Genomic DNA, 26,213 nt, shown 5'->3' on the forward strand with positions numbered 1-26,213 from the left:
AGGAAATTACAGAGGACAAAATGCAAAGAGCAATAAGACAGGAAAATACCTCCAACCTCTTCAGGCCGAAGGAGTGAGATGTTGCTTTCTCTGCTTTTATTAGTGAAGGCTTCCTCTTAAAGACAAAACTGGTATCAGTGAAGATAATATCAGAAACACAGGCCAAGCAAGGGCTGGAGGGATGGCTCAGCGGTTAATGGTATTGGATGCTTCTGCAGTGGACCTGGGTTCCGTTTCCACACAGCAACTGTCTCTAACTCCGATTCCAGGGTATCCAAAACCCTCTTCACCCCTCCACGGGCAGGCATTACATGTGCACAGTATGCGTAAAATAAAAATACATGTTTTTCAAAAAGCAAGTCACTCCACTGTAAGTTAGAAGTAAACTGGCATGGACTTTTCGGAAGAAATTTGGCACTATGCGTCTGTCTAAGCTTTAAAAAAGGGTTATCTCGAGCTAGTTTTGGTGGCACATGCTTTTAATTCCAGTACTAAACAGTAGAGGCAGGCAGATCTCTGTGAGTTCGAGGCCAGCCTGGTTTACATAATGAGTTCTTGGACAGCCATGGCTGCATAGAGGACTCTTGTCTCAGAAACAACCACAATGGGGTTAAGGGGCTTGAAGAGGTGCCATCTGTGTGCCCAAGTAATTTCTTTTCAGACAAGATCTCACTATGTAGCTCTGGCTTTCTTGGTACCAGGTTGGCCTCAAACTCACAGACATCAGTCTGCCTCTGCTTCCCAAGTGCTAGGATTAAAGGCGTGTTTACCTACCATGCCTAGCCCAGCCTAAGTAATTTCTTCTGTAATGAGCTATTCCATCTAAAGTTATCACACGACACATAGTATTTGTAGTGATATTTCATTTAGCCCCAGCTGGGATTAAAGGTGTGTGTTACCACTGCCTGGTCTGTAAAGCTGACCAGTGGGGCTGTTTTACTCTCTGATGTTCAGGCAAGTTCTACTTATTAAAATACAAATGAAATATCACTACAAGTATTAAATAGTAGATAAACATCCATGGATGTATAGGGATTTTCTCATAGCCTTATAATAAATAATCAACAACATCTAAATAGCCACCGAGAGAGGTTAGTAAAACTTTGGGGTTAGATGGCTCAGCAGTTAGGACTGCTTGCTATTCATCCAGAGGTCCTGCATTTGGTTCCCAACATTAACGTCAGGCAGCTTACAACTCTGATGCCCTCTTCTGGCCTCTGTGGGTACAACACACACACACCTAATTTTTTAAAGAAATTATGGATATGTAAGATGAGATATTATAACAACTACTCAAATTATTCTTAAGACTATAACAACTTGGGAAATGCTCCTGTAAATGTTAAGTTTTAAAAGGACTCAGAATTATACATATAATATTCCTAACCTCATTCCATAGCTACATAAAAAAAGATGAGAAGACGGTTCCCAGAATACTAATCCAACGGTATGAGCCAATCGTTTTATTACAAAGACCTGATTTTCCATCTTTTCATGTGTGTGTTGAACATGAATTATTTATATAGGAACATTTAATAAAATGTTACAAGGAGTTGTCTTTGGGACCGAGATAACGAGTATTGATTTCATCTGTTGGTTTGAACCTTTCTTTAATAAGCAAATGTTACCTCTAGACTAAGCAGAACAATGAGCTTTCCCAGCATGTCCTGGGATTAGTCATAACCCCGCTGCTATGGGGCGCGTATAAAGGACTTGAACTATAGAACAAGGAAAGACAGAGAATCCTCAAGACCCGCTCTGACAGATAGAAACCTTGTAGAAAGCTCAACATAAGAAGTGCTGGTACTCCCAGGCTTCCTGACAACACACAATGTGTGGGGAGGGTTGTCCTCTTCACAGAGACTGTGGGACCGCGGGCACAAGAGTCAAGCGACCACAGTGCCGGGTTAGGCCTCGGGAGCCCGCTTCCCCAAGTTCAGACCTGCACATGGCTTTGAGTCTCTGCCGGAATGCAGACAGAAAGAGGGTAAAACAGCCCAAACAAGCCTAAGAAAGAGAAGAGCAGAACCCTGCATGTGGATGTCATGACACGCATGTGAAAACAGTCATGGCGGAGGCAATCAGGGATGAAGGCCGGATGTTTCAGGCTCAGACCGTACGATTGTAGAGTGTCAAAGGACATCAGAATATATTCTCTGGCAAACAATGGGCAAAGCCAGATATTCTGAATTCTGCATATCGTTAGTAAAAGGGCAAAAATAAAATTACGTTTTCAAATTTCAAGGCTAACCTATTACGACCTCCTCAGCTAACTCATAAACTATGGATACATGCACACACATGCACACACATGCACACATATGCTAACACCTTTCCTACTTTCAAAGCAGCAATACAAAATTTGGGTGTTTGTGTGTGTGTATGTGTGTGGTTGTTGTTTGTTTGCAGGGTCTCACTGTGTAGCCCAGGCTGACCTTGAACTTGTGACCGCCTGCCTTAGCCTTTCAAGTGCTGGCATTAACGACACCCAATGTTTTCCACATCTTTCACTCTCAGAACAAAATATGTCAATAATAGAACCTGGAAAAACTTATTTATAGTCAACTCTATATGCCCTGTCTGTAACACAAGGGAAAAATGAATTACAGTTGGTTAACTTTATAAGTTAATATATAAACACATCAACACACAAGGCATTATTAATGTACAAGATAATGAGATGCTAGAACTTTTCATAAAACACGGCTACTCATATACTTGTCAGTGGTGGTCTTAGAAAACTCAGTATAAATTTTAAAACATGCAAAAATGATTCCCTTCTGTGTAGCATGAAGTCTGGTTCCAGGTTCAGTCCATCACAGCCAGGAATGCCCACCGCACATTCGGCAGCTGTGTGGACAGACAATCCACTTTCTGGAAGGATAATCCTTTCCATAAAGCACCGTCCGCTCATAGCACCTAACTAAACACATTTCCGAGATGCCCTACAGGGGGGTACTACATGCCCCACTCAGAACTTCATGCTCCGACCCATTAACCAAGCCAAACCAAAAAGCCAACAGTTGACAGGATTAGAGGAGGAGGAAGAGGAAGAGCTGGTGGAGGAAGAAGGAAGTCGCCAAGCTAATATTTACACTCATAACCACCAGACATTGTGTTGTTCCCAGTCATTTTCCATCATCCCCAGTCAACTTTCTGCTGCAGGGTAGCACCCTTTCCATGCCATCGTTTCAGGTAAAGGTTCAGCATTTCAGGGAAGTCACTCCCCTGCCCCGAGACCCACTGCGGGACAGCAAGGCAGACCTTACCCAACCCTTCAGTACTGCTTTCCCCTCCAGGTCTCCGGCTGATGTCTCTATAAATCTGACTGGAACGCATAGAAAGCAGCCCACTAAGAGAAAGGTGGCCTGATTCCAGCCTCTCGGCCTCTGATCCTGACAGGGCACAGGGAACACAGCTCCCAGTGAAGTTACAGATCACCTTTATCTACGTTCCGGCAGAGACTAAAGTGAGCAGACAAGCTACTGCGGAAACACACAGCACCTGCACCCCAAGTTACTGAATGCCCAGGGTTGGTGGCCAGCAAATCCCGCTGCCTGGACATGGTCGGGCTGCTCCATAAAACAGAACATTGCGATGGTTTGCAGACACCTCTCTCTGCTCTCATCTGACGCTAAAGCTATGAGCAGGCACTTTAACAAGAGGCCCGCTGTACGGCCGACACAGCTTGCGTTTGCCACCTTGATCTAATGCCATTGCTTCAGGAGTCCTGGCTGAGCCAGGATGACCCCATTTGGTGCTGACAGAGCAGAGGCCTCTGCCCTTGCGGTCAGTCCACTCTGTCAAAACAAACTCTGAAGGGGTTTCATGGAAAAGGGTTCAACTCGGACTCCTGTCAAATGACTTCTTGCAAAATAAGTGAAAGCAAGGCCAGCCCGAGCCTAATCAGGGACTTATTTTTAGTACTATAAACAGAAGGTTGTGGGTTACTGGAGCACCGGCACTCGGGTCACAGGCTCCGGAGAGACTGCCTGGGCCCAGCTCCGATCTTGTGCACCTTTGGTTCCTCACTGGTAAACTGAGGAAGACGCTGAGAACATCGCCCACACAAGGCATGCACACGCTCAGTTACCGCCCCCTTCGTATTATTGATTTCAGGTTATCTGAGGAATGGCTGGGGGCCTGCACCCATACCCAGGCATATACATATACACAGATTAAAAATAAAATAGATCTTTATTTCCAAAGAGATCAGAGAAATGGCTCAGCAGCTAAAAGTGCATACTACCGCTTACAGAGGACCCACGTTTGGGTCCCAGCACCCACACTGGGTGACTCAGTCACCCATGCCTGAGGCTCCAGTGCCCTCCTCTGTCCTCTCCCAGCACCCACACGCACATACCCGCAGAGATGCACATATGTGCACCTAACTTGTAAATCTTAAAAGAACGGAAAGGGCATGAGTCCAGGAGCCATGTTTCCTACTTCTCAAGGAGAGCTGTGCCATGCCTACAGATCTTTGTGCTGTGTGGCCACAGCGAACAAAAGTAGGTCACTGAGGAACCGCTGGCAAGAAAGATTGGAGGTCAGAAGAAGGAACTTGTGCACACTAGAGGTGTCCAGAAGAGGGAGCAGGATGTCTGGTGGTTACACGCCTGAGGCCAGGAGAGGGCTCACTGTACCACATAGGCAGGTGGACCGGTAGTTCTGGGCCAGAGAAAGTGACCTGGGGCGGCCCTTCCACTGAAGCGCCTATTGCTCTGATAAACTGCAAAAGTCCGGAAGACAGCCAAGGGTGAGGCTAAGGAGACAAGGGTGGACTTTGGACCAGTGTGGCTCACACAGCCCTCAGGGCTTTTACTTTCTGCTGTCGGCCATTGGTACTGGAGGTGGCACCAGTGAGCAGCCATGATTTAAAGAACCAAACACATGTTTAAATACCCACTGGGGTGCTGGGGCAGCAATCAGGCTGGTGACTGGGTTAGGACATCATTCTGCCCATGTCTTCCTACTCTGAAGGGTTTAAAGTCGGCATCAGTTACCACTGCCAGGCTGATAGTGGAGGAGGCTCAAGGACAGGACAGTGGGCCAACCCACCTCGCACGCACTACGAGGGCCCAGGAAGTCGGGGGCTGTCTCGGTTTATGGCATCCTCTTTGCCAAGGATCGTTTCAGGACCCTTCGTTTCTTGTCACCACCCTGACCTGGATCTCGCCGTGGGGACCTTCTGGGCCGACACGCACAGTGCAAACAAAGGTCACTGAGACAGCGAGGAGACCAACAGCAAGTGTGGGGAGGGGGGCGGCACGAGAAGAGTCTTACTACAGCACGGGCACCAGGGAGCATTACCGCCTTGACCAACTACAAAACTAAAAGTAAATTTAGAAGGAACTATCTGCCAACAACTGCTACTTGTATTGAAGCAGTACAATTCAAGAAAAAATATCCTCCTTGAACAACAGCTCACGGGCTATTTTCCAAGCATTTCTTTCGTTCTTGTTTCTGGTCATTCACAGCGTCTCAACTCTGAGAACCTGAGGGTTGGCTGGGAGTGTCAGATGAAGAGGAGGAGGCACGGAGATGGCTGGGGGAACACCTGAGTACTCTGTCTGCCATCTGGCAACACCTGGGGGCAGTAGGGGAACCTCTGGCTGGGCTGGCAACAATCCCACTGAGTGAGAATGTACTCGGTGATCCAAAGCTAGGCTGGGGATCTGCCCACAGCCGCCCTCCCAAGCCCTGGCAGGGGCAGTTCAAGCCCCGGCAGGTTTCTGTTCTTTACTCTTTTTGACTGTAACCAAATCCCACAGTTTTGGTTACAAGCCCCCAGATACACCAAGAGCCCCTCCTCCCTTCACGGGTTCTTTCTCCCTGCCAACTGCTGTGGGCTTAATTCAGGCCCCTACCTCCTCCTGTGTGGCCTGCTCATCTCCTCTAAGCCACTGGCCTCCAGCATTGTCCACTAAGGACTCCAGTAGCCACGTTCCACGGAACGGTTTCCCGAGATCCTCTGCCACTCTCAGCCTTGGGGCCCAACTCTGGCCCAGGGCAAGAAAGGGACACGGGTTTCACTTCACACACGGGCCCAGTCCACTGGGATTGGTGACCTAGACCACTTATCTATCCTTCTGCCTGGGGTGGGGTGGCAGCACTGGGAACATAGCCCTCATGCTACCCATAAGTGCCCCGGCCTGTGCCCTAGCCCTTTGTTCTCCTCCACATCCCCATGAACTCCCTCAGCAGCCCCTCAGGCACCTCTAAAATATTGGCCTCCATCTCCACTGTGCCCCCCACTTGCTGCACCATGCTCGTCTCCTATGCTCAGCAAACACACAGCGCCTGTTCCCATGAGAAAACGGTAGAGTCCCACAAAGAGTCTCTGGGGAAGGGGGTGTCAAGGAGCAACCGAATTCCCCTTTGCCAGAATTCCCACTCTCGTCTTCCCTGTCACATGACTCACCTGTGTACATCTGTAATTGGCTCTACATAGCTCATTGAGACTATGCAACTTAGTGTTTGTATCTTCTGAGACTGTGGCCCCAGGAGGTGCAAAACTCAAATTGGTTCAATCACCGTCCTGAGTGTCACATAGCAGGGCACTGTTGAGATCTCAGAAGGCTTGGAGCCCCCCATCTGCCCCTGCTGCCGAGTCTTACTCTAGGCTCTGGGCAGCATCATGGCTGGACCTCAGCATGCGCTGACAGTACGGTATAGCTGCACCTGAGGGTCCCTCAGATCCTTCCAGCGCTAACACACCACAAGACCACAGACGAAAAAGCACAGGCTTCCTGGTTCCCTGAGACTGTGGGATAGCATTCATCCGGGGCTGGGCTCAGAAGACAACACAACACGAGTGGCTCCTCGGAGTGGCCCAGATCCGCTACTGCAGCGAGCCAAATTCCTGAAATGGGTAGTTAGAACGTCGGGAGATGTGTGCACGCAGCTAAGTATAACGGACGATGAAGATGATTTTATCTCCCTCTGAGAACACAGAGGTACTCTACTCTCTATTTATGCCTTCTATCTCCTAATTTAGACCAGAACTTTTCTCTGATCAGCCCTCACTTGCCAATACTTCCCGCTCTAGGTCTAAATGAAGAGCCGGAGTCATGTAAGTTCACAGACTGAATGGACGGCTGGCGTACAGAGCCCTCCGAGTGTGGCTGCAGGCCGACGCTGGCAACCCCGTAATTAGATTCAGCATGCTTCGCAGGGATGTATTTTTTTTTTTTACTTTTTTTTTAATAACTCAGTCTTCCTTCTGGGATGAAGGGAAAGATGGAATTTGTTAAAAATAAACCGAGATTTAGTGCCTTTTCAGCCTTCTGCTGCTTGTTGCTCTAAATATTCTATAAATAAGAGAAGCCCTGCCCTATAGTGCACTGTAAACACCCACAGACACTCAAAGCCAAATTCTTCCAATTATGACCCTGTGCCTGTTGCCAGGCTACTGCGAGGACCTACTTGAAAGGCGGCCATCTAGGCCATTTCCTGATTAAGCTGCCCTGTAGCGAGGAATCCAGGCCTGCTGCTCTGGCCTCACAGCCAGGCCCAAATAACTGTTCGGTATTCCTGAATCAAGTCTTTTCCTTGTGATAGAATTATAATTCAAAGGTTACTGCAAAACTCACTATGCACCCAACCATCCTTCGGCCTGGACTGGAGGGCTGTCACACGGAGACTTTTAAATTCAGGCAGCTGAGGCGCAGCCCCAGCTGCATTTCTAACCCTGCTCAACAAATCAAGGTCAAACAAAAGTAGGTCAGCTGTCAACAGACAGGTGAGTCAGATACCGCGGGCCCCGCTGCACAGTTGCTTCCTGAACAGCAGAGGGCACCACTGCCCAGGGCAGAAGCTTAAATGGTCCTTCAACAAGTCCTAGCCATATCCCAAGAGGAGCAGCAGCAAGGGTGGTGTGGAGTACCGGGCTTGCTGATCTGCGGTTGGAATAGCAACGCCTCCTGGCATTCAGGTCTGCACAGCCCTTAAGGGACCGCACTTTGAGACGCAGTCTGCCGAGTGCCATGTGCCACTGTGACTACTTCCAGCTCCTTAGAAACGAGGATGCTCCAAGCAGTGTAAAGCAAAATGAGCTCAGGCTGGAATAGAAGCAATCTGCCTCCCAACACGAGGCTCTCCACTCTGTGTGCCCACCTGGACATGGACACAAAGGGCATCGCCTGAGGCCAATGCGAAGCCCTGGGACCCAGTTCCTGTGCCAGAAGCATCCACTCTAAATAGCAGCTCCTTAGTGAGCTGGCATCTCCCAAAAGAGAACAGAAGTGTGTGTGTGGACAAGCTCCCCAAACTCAGGGTTGGGACCTATACTGTTAGAGGCAGGGTTTTTAAAAGCAGCCACCTAGGAATGCTGGGAAGCAGGGATCACGAAGCACTGACCCGCCTCAGAGAGGCTTCCAATCTACAGTAGTCCTTGCGCTGCTGCCATGTGGCACAGGATTCTCTTCTTTACTGACAGAAAACAGCTACACACTAGTGTTTGCTCTGCTTAGAGCCTGAGCATTAGCGCAGGGGCACTGTCTGCCTCGCTCTGGTCCCTTTCCACAGTCACAGCAACATCTCTGGCCCTTAGTGAGCCCTCTCTGCACTCACAGAGGAAATGAGCATGTGCCAGACCTCTGCAGGCTCTGAAACAGGAGAACCCCCACGGCAATGCCATGATACATCAGGGCCTTCTCTACAGTCGGGGAAAGCAAGGCTCAGGGAGGGTGCCCGTCGGCTCAGAGGGGCATATGTAGTAAGTGATGAGGCTGGATTTCAAAGCCAAGCGTGCAATATCCCAAGCCTGGTTTTGCAGTGAGCATCCATTGCTTTTAGAATGTAGAAAGGGCGAAGAGTAAAAACGTGAGGGGTAAGCCACTCATCAGAAAGAACTTCCCAGCAAGCCTCTAATTAATATACAGCAGGCACAGTCCCAGCATTCAAGTCCCATTCCCACCTTCATAGAGCACTGACAACCACAGCCGGAGCAGGATGGAGAATTCTGGGGCCTTCTCTCAGTGGCAGTGACAGTCATCATAGCCGTTGCTGTTAGCAACAGCAGGCTATTCCACCGTTCTCTGGAAAAGTTCCAAGAAGAGGCCTGCAAGCGAGTCTGTGCCTGGCAGTGGTAAGGTCCTTGCAATTTGCCTGCTCCAAAACCAAGAACCAAAAACTTGAATAATAAGAGGGAGGCGGGCGAGCATAGTTTTTAAAGTTGAAATCTCCCAAGTCTTTAAGTTGACAAGTGCAGACTCGTATCGACATGAATTGAGAACATTAATCTCTGTGGAAGCTAAGTTTATCCCCATTATAATCTATACGCCACAACAACACTCCAATCCATCTGATATTTTGGGCCAAGCACCCCCACGCACGCACCAGTCTGTCTGCTAGCTGCAGGCTCTGGCTTGAATTCATGTGCAAATCAGCAGGTGCATCTCATCCAAAGGGCCAGGCTAGCTCTGGTGTGTGAATCCGCTTCCCAATTATGAGAAAGAAATGCAAGTAGCAAATGTCACCAGACAGGTATTTCCAAATGCTACCAGGATGTCCTGCGGCCCTTAGACACAAGCATCCTTCAGAAGCGCTAAGCCCTCCACAGTTGCCAAGGAGAAAAAGGATCAAGACAGATGAGTGTACAGCCTGACCCTAAGCATGGGGTGCAGCAGGAACTGGCAGACTTGAGGACAGTGTCTCATGAAAGAGCCAGGCTTGTGGGTATTTTTCTCATTTTTTTTTTCTTCTGGGACTTGGGTATATAAACACTACCAGATTCACAAAATAATCCTGCACACGCACGCACGCACACAAACGCACACACACAAACGCACACCCTAACAATAAGGAGCACCAACCTTCGTGCTGTCGCTTCTATTTGACTTTCTCCACTAACATAACCGACCACACAGGAAAAGCCCTGCTTCCCACAGCACACGGTTGACAATGGCCGCCACGGGGAAACTGTAAGACTCTGCAAGGACACGCCAACCTCGGAGGATTGCACGATCCGTGGCTGCAAAGAATGGAGATGCTACCCAGGCTTAGCCTGAGCCCAGCACTGCGATGGGGACAAATGGCACACCCAGAAAAGAACAGAAATATCAACACAGGGACCAGAAGGTCTCAGACAAGGTGAACTTGGGAGCAGCTGTGTGGGACGGGGAAAAAAGAAGGCATTCTAGCTGTATGGACCAGGATACTGACGGTGATGACGGACCGGACGGTAACCATATCTGCAATGCATTTTATTCATTTTTTATCTTTTTTGTTATTTGATTTTATTTAAAACAATCTTTTTTAATGTTACATACCAATCCCCTCCTCCCTCTTCCCCATCTTCCTCCACGACCCAATTCCCTATCCATTCCTCAGGACAGGGCCTCCCATGGGAAGTCAACAGAGTCTGTCACATGACTTGAGGTAAGACCAAGGCCCTTCTATCTAGACTGAGCAAGGTATCCCTCCACAGGGAATGGGCTCCAAAAAGCCAACTAACACACTACGGATAAAAACTGGCTCCATGGCCAGTGGCTCCACAAACTGCCCAAGCCACACAACTATCACCCACATTCAGAGGGCCTAGTTCAGTTCTGTGCAGGTCCCCAGCTGTCAGTCCAGAGTCAGTGAGCTCCCACTAGATCAAGTCGGTTGTCTCTGTGGGTTTCCCCATCACGGTCTTCACCCCTTTGCTCATATTATCGCTCCTCCCTCTTTACGACTGGACCCCAGGAGCTCAGCCCGGTGCTTAGCTGAGGCTCTTGCATCTGCTCCCATAAGTTAGCGGATAAAGGTCCTATGATGACAATTAAGATAGTCATCAATCTGACTACAGGGGAAGGCCAGGTCAGGCACCCTCTCCACTATGACAGCCCAGTATTAACTCATGGAAAGCACCAAGTATATGTTCATTCTTTTTGTTTTGTTTCTGATAGAGGAAGTGAGGCAGTACCATGTATACCATGTGTAGCCTAGGCTGGCCTCAAACCCACTGTACAGCCAAGGATGACCTTTGGCTCCTGATCTTCCTGCCTCCACCTGCCAACACTGGGCCTGGAGGCATGCAACCACCACACCTGGGAACACGGGATTTCCTTTCATTTCACAGGAACTCTGTGGAGCTCTGTATTATGTCTACTTTGCAGATTTACAGAAAGAAAGATGAAGAGGCTTGTACAGCATTCCCAAGGGCCACAATGAGTTGGGGTCACTCTGAGTCTACACTCTCGGGGATGGTAAAGGCAAGCAAAACACACACGGTCTACTTCACACCATGCTTCGCACCCAGGAAGCACTCATGTTGTCTCAATGCCATGGGAACCCATAGCAGAGATGGCAGAGGTGAGAGGTGACCTATATAGTGGAATTTCACTTTATGGGGCTCAGCATCACAAATGGAGAATTTGGAGAAAAACCTAAGAAACTGGGATGCAGCCAGGCTTAGAGGTGCAGGCCTGTCTCTCCAGCTACTCAAGCGGCTCAGGGAGGAGCAGTCTGAGTTCAAGACCTGCCCAGAGTATTGAATGAGTTAAGGCCAGCCTGTCTCACAGCTGAGCTGGGGTGTGGTTCAGTAGTAGAGTGATAGCCTAGCATGTGGGAAGCTCTAAATTCCATCCCCAGCAGAAACAGAGAGAAAGAGAGAGAGAGAGAGAGAGAGAGAGAGAGAGAGAGAGAGAGAGAGAGAGAGAGAGAGAGAACGGTGACAGTTGGAGACCCAGGGACACCTTGGCAGATGGGTAAGAATGTGCTTACTCAGAGATAGGATTTTCACCAGAACTACAAAGGACTAGGTTCTCAGAAGAAAAAATCGTTCAAGTCTGTAGAGGTTCTTCCCAGAGGGCTCCTCGGAGTGCTCTGCACAGTGCTCCTCAGAGTGGTGCTCCCAGAGCCAATAGCCTTACATAACTAAAGAGAGTTATTGCCCGCCTCTCTCCATGCCAGCTCATCCCGCAGTGCCACACAATCCCAATACAATCACAGGTCCTCAAAGGGTCTCTGTGTCCCACCATCTGCACCTCAGCATAGGCACAGCATCCATTTCCTGGACCATTCTAACAGCCTCTGAAAACTTTCCGTCCCCTCCCTCCCACAGCCCGGCCCCCACACTGCCACCAGCTGGCTTTCTAAAATAAAAGTGTTGACCAACATCACCTACCTCCTGAAAGATGTCTGTCGGACAGAACAGACACCAGGTCTGAGAACACATGCAGGCATACTCTAATTCAGCCACAAGTTCATCACAGCTTATCTTTACGGCCCCAGGGGATTAAAAAAAAAAAGACCCTCCTTGTGGATCTCTATTCTAGAGAAATATCACACACAGTACACAAGAAGCCAGCGTAGTGATGACTGCTAATGCACAAAGCAGACGGACAGGGCAACGGCTGGCTGGGCTGAGGAGACAGAAGAATGTTTTTATATATAGGGGAGAAACTACTTGAATGGAACCGATAATGGAGAAGGCCCAGTGTTGTGTAACAGATTCCTCTGAGATTGAAACACCCTTTCCGGCAGGGAAGCTCCTTCAGCAGGAAGCTAAACAACTCAAAATAGCTTCAGGAAGTTCCTGAAACTAACCAGATTCACTAGGCCCCTCCCAGCTAGAATAAACAATAAAAGTTCAGAGTCTCTTTTAGATGAGGCAAAGCCAAGCTGCAAAGAAACTCTTAGACAAGCAAAGCTGCAAAGAGACCAGACCAGCTGCATGGAAGAATCACAGACCAGCCAAGCCACTTAAAGAGGTTTAGATGGAGAGCTATAGAAATTTTGGGCATTCTTTCTCCAACCTGTTGAGCTGTATGCAGACGGTGCAGTGAGTCCCAGGCTCCCAGCTTTGAGAGCTGTCAGCCATGCTGGGGTGGACTTTGGTGATGCGGTTGTCTTTGAGTCATTTCTGCTCCTGTAAGTAACCCCAATAAAACTCACTGGTTCACCAGGCTGGACTTTGACGGTATCCGTACTTTGGTCTGTCATGGGTTTCCTATCTGGGGTGAAGAGACGTGTGTTTGAAGAGTTTAAGTCACACAACACTGAGCCAGGCACCAATGTGGGAGGACAGCAAGCTAGAAGCTGAGTTGAGTGCAAAGGCCTGAGGCAAGAAAGACCAGAGGATGCTGCAGAGTCTGACGGAAGGTTGGCTAAGCACAGTGCCAAGGGTGAGACACAGGGGTGGCAGGCAAAATGAGACATTGGGGTTCTGTTCTAAGCATGCCCGAAAGCCAGTGGAGAGTCTGGAACAGGAAGAGACGCGATGGCCTTGCTTGCCCTTGCCTGACTGAGGAACCCTGACAGGTAGCACCAGTGTGCCAAAGGTGACCACAAGGGCAGAGAAGGGCTGGATTAGGGCGGAAAAGGCTGGCACCTTTCAGATGGACTCTGAAGGAAAAGCTCTCAAGAATCGCTGTCGGATAACACGAGGAATGAGAAAAGAAACAGAATCGGCGGCAGCACCTACATGTGGGGCTTGGATGGCTTCAGAGAAGATGGGGAAGACTGACGAAGAGCAGGGCTTTTAAGAACCCATAGGGGCTTCTGCTTAGCTCTACGGGTCTGGGATGGCCAGGGCATTGTATAACATGGCTCAGTGTAGGTGTGCGAGATGAGGGCCCAGGAGCAAGGTCCAGGCTGGCACCGGGACTCAAGGGTGAGGTGTGTCTACATGTGGACTGTGTTTACCATGACACAGCAACTTGGATGGTCCACTACTGACCCCAGCGGGGCCCCAGACATATGCCCTGTGGGTCCTGTTTGGACAGGTTCCCATCTGCCCTGAGATCCTGCTCGGGATGTAACTGGCACTCATATTTTAGACTTGCTCTGAAGTCACCCGCAAGGCCCTGACTATCACCCTCTGTCTGTCCTCAGGCCCTGGTGGGACTGTGGTGGTAAAGCCTCTGACTCTGGGTCCCATCACCTAAGCCAAAGCCTGAGCACAGAGGACACGTAGATGAGGGGTCCTCGCTGCAGGGAGGCATAGAAGAAACCAGGAGCAGCCGTGATTGGAAGCCCAGCTGCTGTCTGCACCGGGGAAGGCTGGGGCTGAAGCGCTAATAATGCTCAATAGGGTGGAATGCTTTCTTCCCTTGAGAACTTTCTAGCAACAAAGAGGTTCAAGAAATCTCATTGCTGAGCATCTCGGGGGGTGGTGAAGTGTAATGAACATGGTGCCTGGCAAAGGTGAGTAGGTTCCAGCTGCAGAAACCCAATGTGCTGGCTAGTTTTAGTAACTCGACACAAGCTAGAGTCATCAGGAGGGAACCCCCATAAGGTCAGGCTATAAGCAAGCCTGTAGGGCATTTTCTTAATTATTGACTGGGAAGGCCCAGCCCAGTGTTAATTACCCCTGAGCTGGCAGGCCTGAGTGTTATAAGAAAGCAGGCTGAGCAAGCTAAGAGGTGCAAGCCAGTAAGCAGCACTTCTCCACGGCCTCTGCATCAGCTCCTGCCTCCAGGTTCCTGCTGTGCTTGAATTCTGGTCCTGACTTCCTTCAGTGATGAGCAACGATGTAGAAGATGTAGAAGCGTAAGCCGAATAACCCTTTCTCCCCAAGTTGCTTTCGGCCATGGTGTTTCATTGCAGCAATGATAACCCTAACTGGGTACCCAGTGAGTCCAAAAGCCAGTGTACCAAGAGTCCAGGTGTTCAGACCATTTAATTCTGGGAGCGATGCTGGGAAGCAGGCCTGGGATCTTCTCCACATGTGGGGATGGGAGGAGCCTGGTTGGCTGAGAAGTACAGGATTCACGACCTTCACGACCATGGAGTAGGCTATCAATGCTAATATACCTTCCACCGTCCACCAGGGCCTCATCTGGCCGAGGGCCCTGCAGCAGGCAGGGTTTAGAAGCTAAAGCCAGGTGTGGGCCTAAGAAGGGTGGTGATTGCTCAGGGTTCCTGAGCAGCTCCCAGCAGGAGGGAAGTGGAACTGAACCGCCACATCTAGCCTGGGCCCCTGCATTCGCTCCGATACTTGCCTGAGGCCACCAGTGTCCATAGCTTACACGTCTCGCCTGCAGCTACCGTAGGAAACTGAGAAGGAAGGAAAGGTGTGTAGTCACGTGTGACTGCGAACTAGATGACTCTGGGCCCGTGAAAGGAAAGAAGGCAGCAAAGCAGCAGCCTGCACTAAGGCTGAAGAGCCGCAGCCCAAATGCAACCCAGTGCATGCATGCTGTGATACAAGGGGAGTGGGAGGATAGGTCCTGGAGCAAAGAACCCTGGGTCTAGACTGCAGCCACTGTGCATGGCCCACTACATTAACCTTTCTAAACCTGTTTCCTTATTCACAGGGAGCAATGCACAGTCTGTTTCCCATAGCTGCCTGGTGTTCTGCAGACCAAGGGGCAGGCGCATGCGACTGGCACATAACAAACATGGCGGGCGTGGGGGGTGCTGGCGGTTTCTTCATTGCTAAGCAAGCAAAGGCACAGTAAGCATAGAAAAGGGGGTGGAGAGAGAGCTACAGGAAAGTACAGGTGAACCCGCTGGATAAATAGGACCTTTAAGGGCAACCACAGCATATAGAAACTACTCCGGGGAACTGGGGCTCGAGGCTAAGCCTGGCTCCACGGCGAGTCTGAGACTAGCTACATGACATGAGACCTGTTAAAAATGGGAGTGGGGCATGGTGGGAAGAGGGGAGAGAGAGGAAAAGGGGAATGCTTTAAGAATGGTTTTCAGGATGCAATGGAAGAAGGGGAAATCCTAGAGGAAAAGGGAAGAGACCAGAGATAGACACACTAACTCTGCTAGTCAGCATACCAACAGAAACCAAAGGAAGTTAATATGTACACAAAGAAGAATTTTAATTGACAGCATTGCCTATTATTCATGGCTTTAGCTTCTGTTCAACTCCTATTCAATCTTCAATACCCTACTTGCTGGATAACCTTTCCCAGTACACCCCCAACCTTCACCTGAGAGCCATCTTCTTCTACTGTTGTTTCTAGACAAGGCATAGGTAGACCTGACTGGCCTGGAACACGCCACATAGACCAGGCTGACTTCAACCTTGTAGAGATTCTCTTCCCGAGTGCTTGGTTTAGAGGCCTAGACCACCATACTGACTGGAGAGGGATTTTTCCTAACCTGAGAAGGTAATAGGAGCTATCTATATCAGATTTGGAAACTACGGACGGTTATTTACTAACTAGACACAAACCTAGGGTTTTTTTTTTTTAACCATTCCTAGTACCTTTTTTTTTTTTTATTTTGGTCTCAAAACTGAAGCCAACACGTTGGTCTAGCAGCAGGTGAAGGTCTGGATGAAGGCACAGCCCGAGAACAGCGCTTCTCAGACTCACACGTTGCCACGGCTCACCGTCAGGGACCCAGAAGAACTCACTGTTGAGTATTCAAGGTTTATCATAAAAAATACCTCAATAACAGTCACGGACATGCTTCTCTATGCCAGGTGCTGTCCAGGCACTTGGCACCCAGGCTGGCCAATGTGGGTCACACAGCCATTGGGCACAAGGCCAGCAAAGGCATTTCTAACAAACCTGCCTCAGACAGAAAAATGAAGACCAAGTCAATATCGTACAACAAGGCTCAGTCGTTCTGACAAAGCCAAAGCAACATTTGCTTGTGCTGACAATGGTATCACGGTGTGACCAGCGACACGCAGTGTGTGCCTCATGCCACGCCATGACCGTCACGGCCTTGGCTGTGCTCTGAGGCTTTACATCGTCACTGGTCTTCCCACACTACTGTTAACAAGGATACTTCTAGAAACGACGCTTGTGACAGCAGATACCAGACAGTTGGTGTGTGCTACATGTGAGAATCACACACAGGGCACGTCTCTTGTCACAATTCCCCACAAGGCCAGGGTGCCGCGTGTTCTTCGCGTGAGCGAGGTGTGTTGGAGGTTATCTGCACCTCCAGCACATTTCGGTCTGCAGCCAGCAAAGGTTCCCAGATCCTGGCTGTCAGCCCCCTCCCTGCCCCACTGTTCCCTTTCCCCACCTGGTCAGAAGCCATGCTCTTTTGTTTTTCTCACTAAATAACAGTGTGAGTCATTTGGACTTAAGCCAGGCTGGCCTTAGAAGGCCCCAACAGCCTGGTAATGTGCCCTGGGGAACCCGGCTTCCTCTGCAGCCCAACCCTATAAGCTGCTGGGAGTCTACATCAAGTTCTCTTATCACTGGGCCCTGGAAAGAGGGTCCCAATGGTCACATGAGCCAGTGGTCACTGAGTCACCAAAGCGGGGAGGAGGGTGCCTTCAGGATGGGCTAGGAGGAAAGATTTATTTAGCCGAGAGCTATGATATATCTGTTATTTAAAGTGGCACATGAGTCCCAAGAGGAGTGGGTACAGCCGAGTACTAAATTATGCGAGGAAAACACACAGCACCAGCGGCAGTGTGCACATCTGCATCACCAGCACATGCCTGCACCGTGAAGCTACTTCCTTAAGAGCCCCTTGTGTAGAACCCCGAGACCACAGACACTAAAGCCGGGGCTGCTCTGGGTCATTATGGGCTTCAGAAGGACAAGGATGGCAGGCACACAGGTAGTGATGACCCTCATGGTCAGTCATCTTTGGGAGTGTGTGCGCGTCCACACATGAGTCTCTGTCCTAGGAGGCCCAGGGTAGACAAAGGACAACAGGAGGGGATAGAAGAGATAGACTCCACCAAGCCTGAATGCTTCCTGAGCAGATGGTTCTAATGCAGATCCCAGGAAGTAAGGCTTAGGGCTAATTCCATGATACAGCACATGAAACAGGAAGTTTCACAGAGTGGAGGATCTGCCAGGCTGTTTCACAGTCAGCACCCAAACCTGGGGAAGGGAGACGCCACGGATGAGTGATTTGTCCCTTAGGCTGTCAGTCAACCCAGTGTGGGGCACCTACTTAAACGAGTTTTAGGCCAGGTGGTGGTGACAGTAATTCATGCCTTTAATTTCAACACTCGTGAGGCAGAGGCAGGCAAAACTCTGGAGTTCTACAAAGCAAGTAGAACAGCCAGGACTACACAGAGAAACCCTGTCTTGAAAAACAAACGAGTTTTAGGTACTGTTGCCATCCACATGGGAACAGACAGCCACTAGCCCAATAACCACACAAATAAATGCAGGATGACCTCTGTGATAAAGGAGGAGGAAGATAGGTTGCTGGCACACAGGACACAGAAGAATGGGCACAAGCACACATGAGCAGCCTGGATATGGGACTAGCCTCGCCTCTGCCAGGTTCAGTCCAGGCCTCAGTGTCCCACAAGGTATCTTCTGGGTAGTCACAACAATGTACCTCAGTTGACACTGTCTGAACCCCTGTGTGCAGTAGCTTTCCACCAAACATCTTGGCAATGTTTGACACACACTGAGCTGTCAGTTGGGAGGGCAATGATAGGCAGAAAAACCATGGTTAGAGCTACCTAGCCTTCTGAGCTGAAGAGGTGCTTCAGGGCTGGAGAGCTTGCCTAGTGGGTGAAGGCCTTGGGTTTAATCCCCAGACCCGGCTTCTTACCAAGGAAGCTTTCCACCATATCCTCAGTCATGCAGGGAGCACAGACGTGGGACAGGCAAAGCAGGGGAAATGCTTTCCATGCAGAGCGAGCCAGAGCGAGCAGCTGTGGAAAGTCCCTGCGTGGCAAGGCAGTTCAGTAGGCAGGAAAGCAACTGAGAGCCTGTTTGAGCACCCTGGTCAGCAAGACACCTCTGAATCTAGGGCAGCTCTCTTCTGGAAAGCCTTCCCAGCTTGCTTCAAGCTCACAGATAAGAGCTGCATTCTTGGCACACCCATCCCAGTTCTACACAGAAGAAGGAAGTGAAGGAGACAAGCATGGAGCTGAAGGCCCCCTACAAAAATATGTGCATTGATTCGCTACAAACTTGGTCACTGTGTTAGTTCCTGGAGGAATGCAGACACCTGGACAGAGTCTTAACATGTTCACATCGCTCCTCAGTACACATAAACTGAGGACATCACAAGACTCCAGATGTAGTAAGGATGCCCTTAGCATCCACGCCCTCCAATCAGACAGCGGGAAAGACTACCAGACAGGAGCTGGCAAGAATCAATACTGAGCTAATTTAAGATACTTGAGATTCATCCAAGACCAAGCTGGGTCGACCTCAGTCCTGAGAATTTCTTGATGGATTATTTTTCATTTTGAATTGCAAGTATTACCCCATAAACAACAACAAAATGCCCTTGGAAGTCAGAAGCAAAGAACGTAGAGAATGAATGTTCCTGAGGTTCCCGGATGTCGTGAGACACAACAGGCAGCCACAAATTCCAGCCTGAAACAATCTGCCCAGCACTTGAAGCTAAGAAGGGGCTTGGCCCCAACAAATTCAACCACCAACGAACCTCCAATTCCAGGTACATCTGATCACATTACAAATCTGTTGTTTGGCTGTGCTAACAGACTGCGAGCCACACTCTTTCAATAAACACTTTCTGAGCCAGGTGCACTGTGCTGGCTAGGAAGGAAGAGTGCTCTCTCGCTCTCTGTGTGTGTGTGTGTGTGTGTGTGTCTGTTCTCCACTCTTAAGAAGCTCGGTTTACTGAACATAATAGGTAAGTAAGTCAACAGCTCTCCTCTGAGTGCCTTATGTACCAGAGAGCCATGCAGGGTGTTCTGGAAGGCAGGAGGAAGGTCAGCTCCAGGTCTGGGGAGGAAATGAGGGGGTGTCCAGTAGAACAGGGGAAACTGGAAATGAGTCCCTACTTGGGGAATAGTGGCCAGGTCATTCCAAGGAGAGGGCCCAAAGCTGGCAAAGGTGCTAGAAACAGAGGCACACTGGTGGCTGTGCTGATGTCAGAACCGTGTGAACGCATGGCTTTTGCTCTAAAGCCACTGAGGATCCTGTGAGAGGTTTAAGTAAAACCCATATGAGACGTGTGAGTTAGAAACACAGTATTGACAAAAGTGTGCACTGGAATGCAGGAAGAGAAAGATGCATGGGATAACCAATTAATAGGATTTGGAGGGGAGAGATAGTGATAGAGATAGGGAGGAGGGATAGAGGGGTAGATCTCCCCTTTAAACAATGAGTCCTAAACAAACCCATGGAGGAAGAGAAGAAAAAATATTGACAAAAGCCAGTGAGATGGCTCATCAGGTAAAGGTGACGATCACACAGACCTCCCATGGTGGGAGAAGAGAACAGATTCTTTTTTAAAAAAAAAAAAAAATATTTATTTATTTATTATGTATACAGCGTTCCTTCCATGTATGTCTGCAGGCCAGAAGAGGGCACCAGACCCCATTACAGATGGTTGTGAGCCACCATGTGGTTGCTAGGAATTGAACTCAGGACCTTCGGAAGAACAGTCAGTGATCTTAACCTTTGAGCCATCTCTCCATCCCCGAGAGAACAGATTCTTACAAGTTGCATGCATGCATTTGTGCACAGAGAGAGGGAGAGACAGACAGACAGACAGACAGACAGACTAAATAAAATAAAGTCTTACAAATTGTAAGAACATGGAGGACATTGACTATGCTAGCTGAGAGGAAGGACAAGTCAAGGATGAGCCGGGCTGGGGCACGCAGAGGAGGGGACGACAGCTGTGGGAAGGACAAAGTCTGGCTGTGAGGCAGGTCACAGGTCTGTGGGACAAAGGAGCCCTTCCAGGAAAACAGCGGCGAAATGAAGAAGGAGCCAAGCAGAACCTGACACTAAAGACAGGAAAAGGGCAGGGGACAAGCAGGCTGAAGAGGGTGATGGAGGGCCGGGGAGAATAGGCCAGTGGGGTGACCCAGGGCCAGAATGCTGGGCACAGCCAGGGAAACCTCGGGAGAGTGCCCTTGACTGAGGAAGCAAGGGCAATGAAGTCCTGAGCGAAAGACCAAGAGGAAGCGTGGCCGACAAATCCACACCCCTCCAAGAGCTTCGTGGTTCCCCACAGCTCCCACTTCGCTTTTAGGAGATGCTGTCCCCGAACCCCCTACCTGACAAATCAGTCCCTCACTATGAGCATCTCTGGTGTTCTGGACATGCTGTTGCCTGCCTTGTGAGGACAGCAACCCTGTACCCTGTCACCCCTTGCCACCTATGGTGGGCAGGAGGAGAGCTGCTCTTGCCCCTCACTGGCTGCAGCACATGGGAGGGCAGGTCCTACACCTCGCCTGGGGAGCACACTAGAGCTGATCATGTTGGCAGGGGCACAGGTCAGCCAGTCCCGTGTACATGAGAGCGGGAGAGAGGCACCTGCCCTCTCCCTTGTATGCCATGTGGTGGCATGGGTGGGGGAAACGTGCCCCACACCACTGATTCCTTGTCAACTTCAGCAGGTGGGAGAGCCAGCCTTGGGGGCATGAGAACCGAAGAGCTGGCCCCGTCCCTCACCAACTGCAGCAACTGGGAAAGTGGGCTTTACACCTTGCCTGGGCACAACAGCAGAGCTGGCCCTGGTGGCTATGAGCATGGGTGAGATGGACCTGAGGGTCCGAGAGCAGGAGAACTGGTCCTTCTCCGTGCTGCCTGCTGCGTTGGGTGAGCTAACTGGGGTGGTGTGGAGAGCTTGCCCTGGTAGACAATGAGGGAAAGCTGGCAGGCTGATCAACCCAGCTACCACCCAGGCCCAGAACCAGCCCATCATCCACTGAATCTATGAACACCTCGAGCATGTGAAGGGGCCAGATTTACAGATCCAAAGATTTACATCTCCATGACACAGGACAATCCAGGAGGAGTCCCAGTGAGAGCCCATCGATAGTGTAGCAGAAGCCAGGCATTGAGCCAGACCAACGACCCATTGCAAAGAACACTTACAAGTAAAGATGTTTGTATGACTCACTGGGTCTTCTGTGCAGAAATTTTCTTTTCTTCTTTTCTTTCTTTCCTTTTTTTTTTTTTGTTTGTTTATTGTTTGGCTATACTTTCTAAATGTTGTTTTGTTTTGGGGGTGGTCACAAGGGCAGAGAGCAGAGGCAAGAGGACGGAAGGATAAGTGAGATTGGGGTGCATGATGTAAAATCCACAAAGAATCAAAAAAAGGAAAAAATGAAACCCCATCCTATGTCACCTCTGTAACTGTGGCATTGAGAACAGAGTCTATCATGTATTTGAAGCTTTGGTTCCCAGTTGGTGGAAGTGTCTGGGAAAGATGAGGATGTGTGGCCTAGCTGGAGGAGGTGTGCCACTCAGGGCAGGCTTGACAGTTTCAAGAGCCTATGCCCTTCTCCGTTAGCTCTCTTGGCCTGGTGGCTGTATCTCAAGATATAAATTCTCGGCTCCTGCTCCAGTGCTGGCAGGTTCCCTGCCATGATGATTATGGACTCTGACCCTCTGAAATCCTAAGCCCCAAATTAAACCCTTTCTTTTATAAGTTGCTTGGTCATAGTGTTTTATCACAGCAATAGAAAGGTGATGAAGTCAATATCTAATGCCACCTGGCCCATGGGAAACAACAAATCATTAGTGAGCACGTGACACACACACCCGGAGTCTGACTGTGCGGGATGCTGGGGACACGGTGAGAAACAAACAGGACCTGCCTCTGTAGCTTATGTCGGAGGTAAGCAGAGACCAACATCAAGCACTGGCAGAAAAACTGCAACATGGTCACCACAGAGCCAGAAATGGAGTCTACTCTCGTGTCTTTAGTGGCAGCCCCTCTCCGAACCCCGCGCTGCCACCTTCTCCGAATGAAGGACAGTGTTTCTGGGCTGTTGTTATTAAGTGCTTGAGGCTTGATTGTCATCTCTTTCAGATTCTCAAACGTCTCTCATTCTTTTCTTTTCCTAGTTTTCCGAGACAGGGTTTCTCTGTATAATAGTCCTGGCTTTTCTGGAACTCACTCTGTAGTCCAGGCTGGCCTCAAACTCACAGAAATCTGCCTGCCTCTGCCTCCAGAGTGCTGGGATCAAAGGAGTGCGCCACCACACCAGGGTCATTTCTTACCCTTTAACAGGCTCCTAAAAGGTAGGAACACCTACCCTGTGCTCTCGATTGTTAGTCCAACTCCATCTATTTCTACATAAGTGGGAGAGGAAACCCCAGACTTAGAAAAGAGGGAGCCAACAGCACATGCCAAGGGTCATGCAGAAGTGGGTTCCAATCCCTCGCTGCTTTGCACAGGCTATTCAACTTCTCAGTGACTGAATTTCCTTATTGCTGAAAGCGGAATACTAAGTCTCCCAGCAGAGGTCATGCAAAGTTGAAATGAAAAGATCCACGCGGAGGACTTGGCACCTCACCTGACACAGGGTGGCGGTTCAGTCAATGGTGGCTCAGTGGGCACACCCACTGCTTCTGTTGTTGGACCTCTACCTGCTACCTTCGTGCAAACCATGCCAAGAAGGGCTCAGAATTCCAACCACAGAGCAAATGTCAGGATGCACAGAACACAAACTGGTCGGTGACCTGAGGAATAACCTCAAATCCCACACACCTGTCCAGACTCCCACGGTAATTCTGACTCCACATTTGGTCATTCTATTTTCTCCTCCGTTTTCTGCAAATACAACTAACTCCCCCGACAGATCACATCTCGTCTCAACAGCTAGAGTCCAATCCCAGGCTGGATTCCGCCGTGCAAGTTGTGGCAGAGTTCGGAACACCACACCTCAAAGCTGGCCTAAGAACACAATCAGAAGCCCAATGTACACACAAGCACCAACACACTCAGCTCAGGAAAGGCAGGGAGGACTGGTCACGACATGCTGGGCCTGCCTCAAAGCTTCAGGATGGGTTCTTCTGGCATACGAGTACCCTTTTCCTTGGCCTCTGGGTTCCTCTCACCTTCTTCCTGCCACCCCAAGTTATGCATGTTTACCAAAGCTCAGCCCTCCACTTCTTCAAAACTACCATACGTGGCTCCAGAGATGGCTCAGCTGTTAATGGTTAAGGCTCACAACCAAAACTGTGAAGTCCACTCTACATCTCCAGACATAACCGTCTCCATCTAGACTTCGGTTCTGAATCACTGTAAACTGGACAATTTCTACGGATGAACCAAGATTTGTTTAACACGCACGAAGGCCTGGGTTCAGTCCTCGGCATGGCAATCAATCAATGCCAACATCAACTCTCTCTTTCCAGCCCCAACACCCACACTTCTATTGATGATACTGTTATGAAACACCAAATTTCAACTTTCGGCTTCTTTGACTCCTGCCTTTAGAGTCTAATGAGACTGGAAATCAGATAGGCTCTTCCCTTGCTATCCTCCGTCAGTTGTCTGTGTATCCGCTACTGGCCACGTGACAGACAGCATTGTGTATGACTGCTACCACCCCTTGTCACTTCTGTCCCTCCACTCAATGTAACTTAAACAGACTTCCATTGTCTTGAAAATAAAGTCTAAGTTCCTTAGCTGGAACCTGGGGCCTAGAGAAGGAGTTGACAAACAACAGAACAGAGGTCAAATCCAGCCTACCCCATTTCTGTAAATAAGGTTTAACTAGAGCAAGCCACACCCCCTCATTTACATAGCATCCAAAGCAACTCTGAGTAGCTCTGACAGAGGCCATGTGCTTCTGGTCCTTCACTGAACAAGTGTGCTGACCTGGGCTGTCATTGTCAGATGGCAGTAGACCTACCAAAGATCTAGTCCATGCTGCTCAAAGCTTCTGTTCCTGCTAGTCTGTGGGTGGGCCCACGTTCTTCACGCCCTAAATATCCATGTTCCCCTGTACAGAAAATCTCATTTCATCCTTGGGCTGTTTCCCAGCTACCTTTTCTTCTTAGATAATGCCAAAATACCACTTGTCTGTGAGGTCAGCTGCATCTATCCCCAAGCCTGTGGGTTCTCCTCCTCTGACCTCTGTCTATACCAGTGGCCTCAACCTTCCTAAGACTGTGTGATCCTTTAATACAGTTCCTCATGGTGTGGTGACCCCCGGCCATAAAATTATTTTCATTGCTACATCATGTCTGTCATTTTGCTACTGTTATGAATTGGAACATAAATATCTGATATATGATCCCTGTGAAAGGGTCATTCAACTTCCCAGAGGGGTCATGACCCCACAGGGTGAGGACCACTGGTCTACACCAATCACAAAACCTAGGGTAAGCTTTCACTATCTTTTTTTTTTTTTTTTTTTACCTAGACAGGGTTTCTCTGTAGCTTTGGAGCCTGTCCCAGAACTGGCTCTTGTAGACCAGGCTGGCCTCGAACTCACAGAGATCCAGATTTCACTATCCTTTATGACTATGACACAGACTTCTCTGGGGCTCAGGCTTCCTAACCTCCACTGGGTACCTACAACAATAACAAGCTTGCCCTTCATCCCAAACACAAACTCAACGGCATCATTTGGTAAAAAGGCATCAAACAAACTTACCAATGAAGGCCTAGGGCTCCACATTTGAAACCTTAAATTTGGTTCCAAAAGCGTACACTGTAGCCAACACCACCTGAAAGCAAGAAAACAAAGGTTTAGCTCTAAAACAGAATGTTACCTGTTCTTTTCCAACCAGCACTCCAAGTTTTGACTAACCATTCTCCTGGGAAGCCAGCTCTGCTTCTGTCTAGAAAATCCCAGCTTACCCTGCAAACTCACTGGCCGAGAGGCCTCCCTGGCATCCCAGGTAACTACCCCCCCCCCAGCTTCCATGGAACCCTGGTGACATGTTTGTGGTAACACACGATACACTATATATGGCAGGATTTCTCATTTGGGAGTGGGAGGGTTCTGGACTACAGGTTTTTATGTGAGAGTTGTAGAATTTACCCTACTTCTTGAATCTGCTGTCTAGAACACCACAGGCATTTAGAGGCTCTTCAAAAAAAAAAAATGTGTAAAGTGGATGAGAAAACAACCCATTCAGCTCCTTACCACATGCCTGGGTTCTAAACTTCTGCCACAACATGATTTTCACCATAGGAATGCATGCCCCAGTCCCATTGCTTTGAATAGGCAACAGTTTGCCAGAAGGATTAATGAGATTAATCTAAAGGCACACCTTGGCAATGACACTGCCCTGGGCAGAAACCTTCAGAGGCTCCCAGAATCAAAGCCAGGATGTTAGGCCTGTACCAACTGGCCCAGTCTCACTTGGCGCTCTCAGCTCACCTGGATTCCCTAAATGGACCCTACTGTCCACAAAGACAAGACAGGCAGTGAATCCTCAAACACAGAGGCCCCATCACCATCCCCTCTAGTTGGGCATCTTCTTTCACTTGGCAATACACAGCTTGGCAGTATTCAGTATGTTCATACTGTACGACCATTCATCCACCTCCAGAAGGCTCTGCATCTGTGGAATGGGACTCTATCTAAGCCCCTGGGATCAGAGAGTCCTGGGGAAGCAGCACGAATGAATCAACAAATGAGTGATACACCGTGGACCACT

The 26,213-nt window shown here is 49.4% G+C and overlaps 1 protein-coding gene across 3 annotated transcripts in view; it reads right to left on the reverse strand.

Moving 5' to 3' along the window:
* The window catches only part of Bmal1 (basic helix-loop-helix ARNT like 1), a 98,964-nt gene that overhangs the window by 48,708 nt on the left and 24,043 nt on the right, over nucleotides 1-26,213 (reverse strand). For all 3 annotated transcript variants that reach the window (XM_057777841.1, XM_057777842.1, XM_057777840.1), the window contains exon 2: nucleotides 25,202-25,274. The gene's annotated coding sequence lies outside the window, so the exon portion shown is untranslated. The remainder of the gene's footprint in view (nucleotides 1-25,201; nucleotides 25,275-26,213) is intronic.

Source organism: Chionomys nivalis, chromosome 8, assembly GCF_950005125.1.
Source record: "Chionomys nivalis chromosome 8, mChiNiv1.1, whole genome shotgun sequence".
In the NCBI taxonomy this organism is placed as follows: Eukaryota; Metazoa; Chordata; class Mammalia; order Rodentia; family Cricetidae; genus Chionomys; species Chionomys nivalis.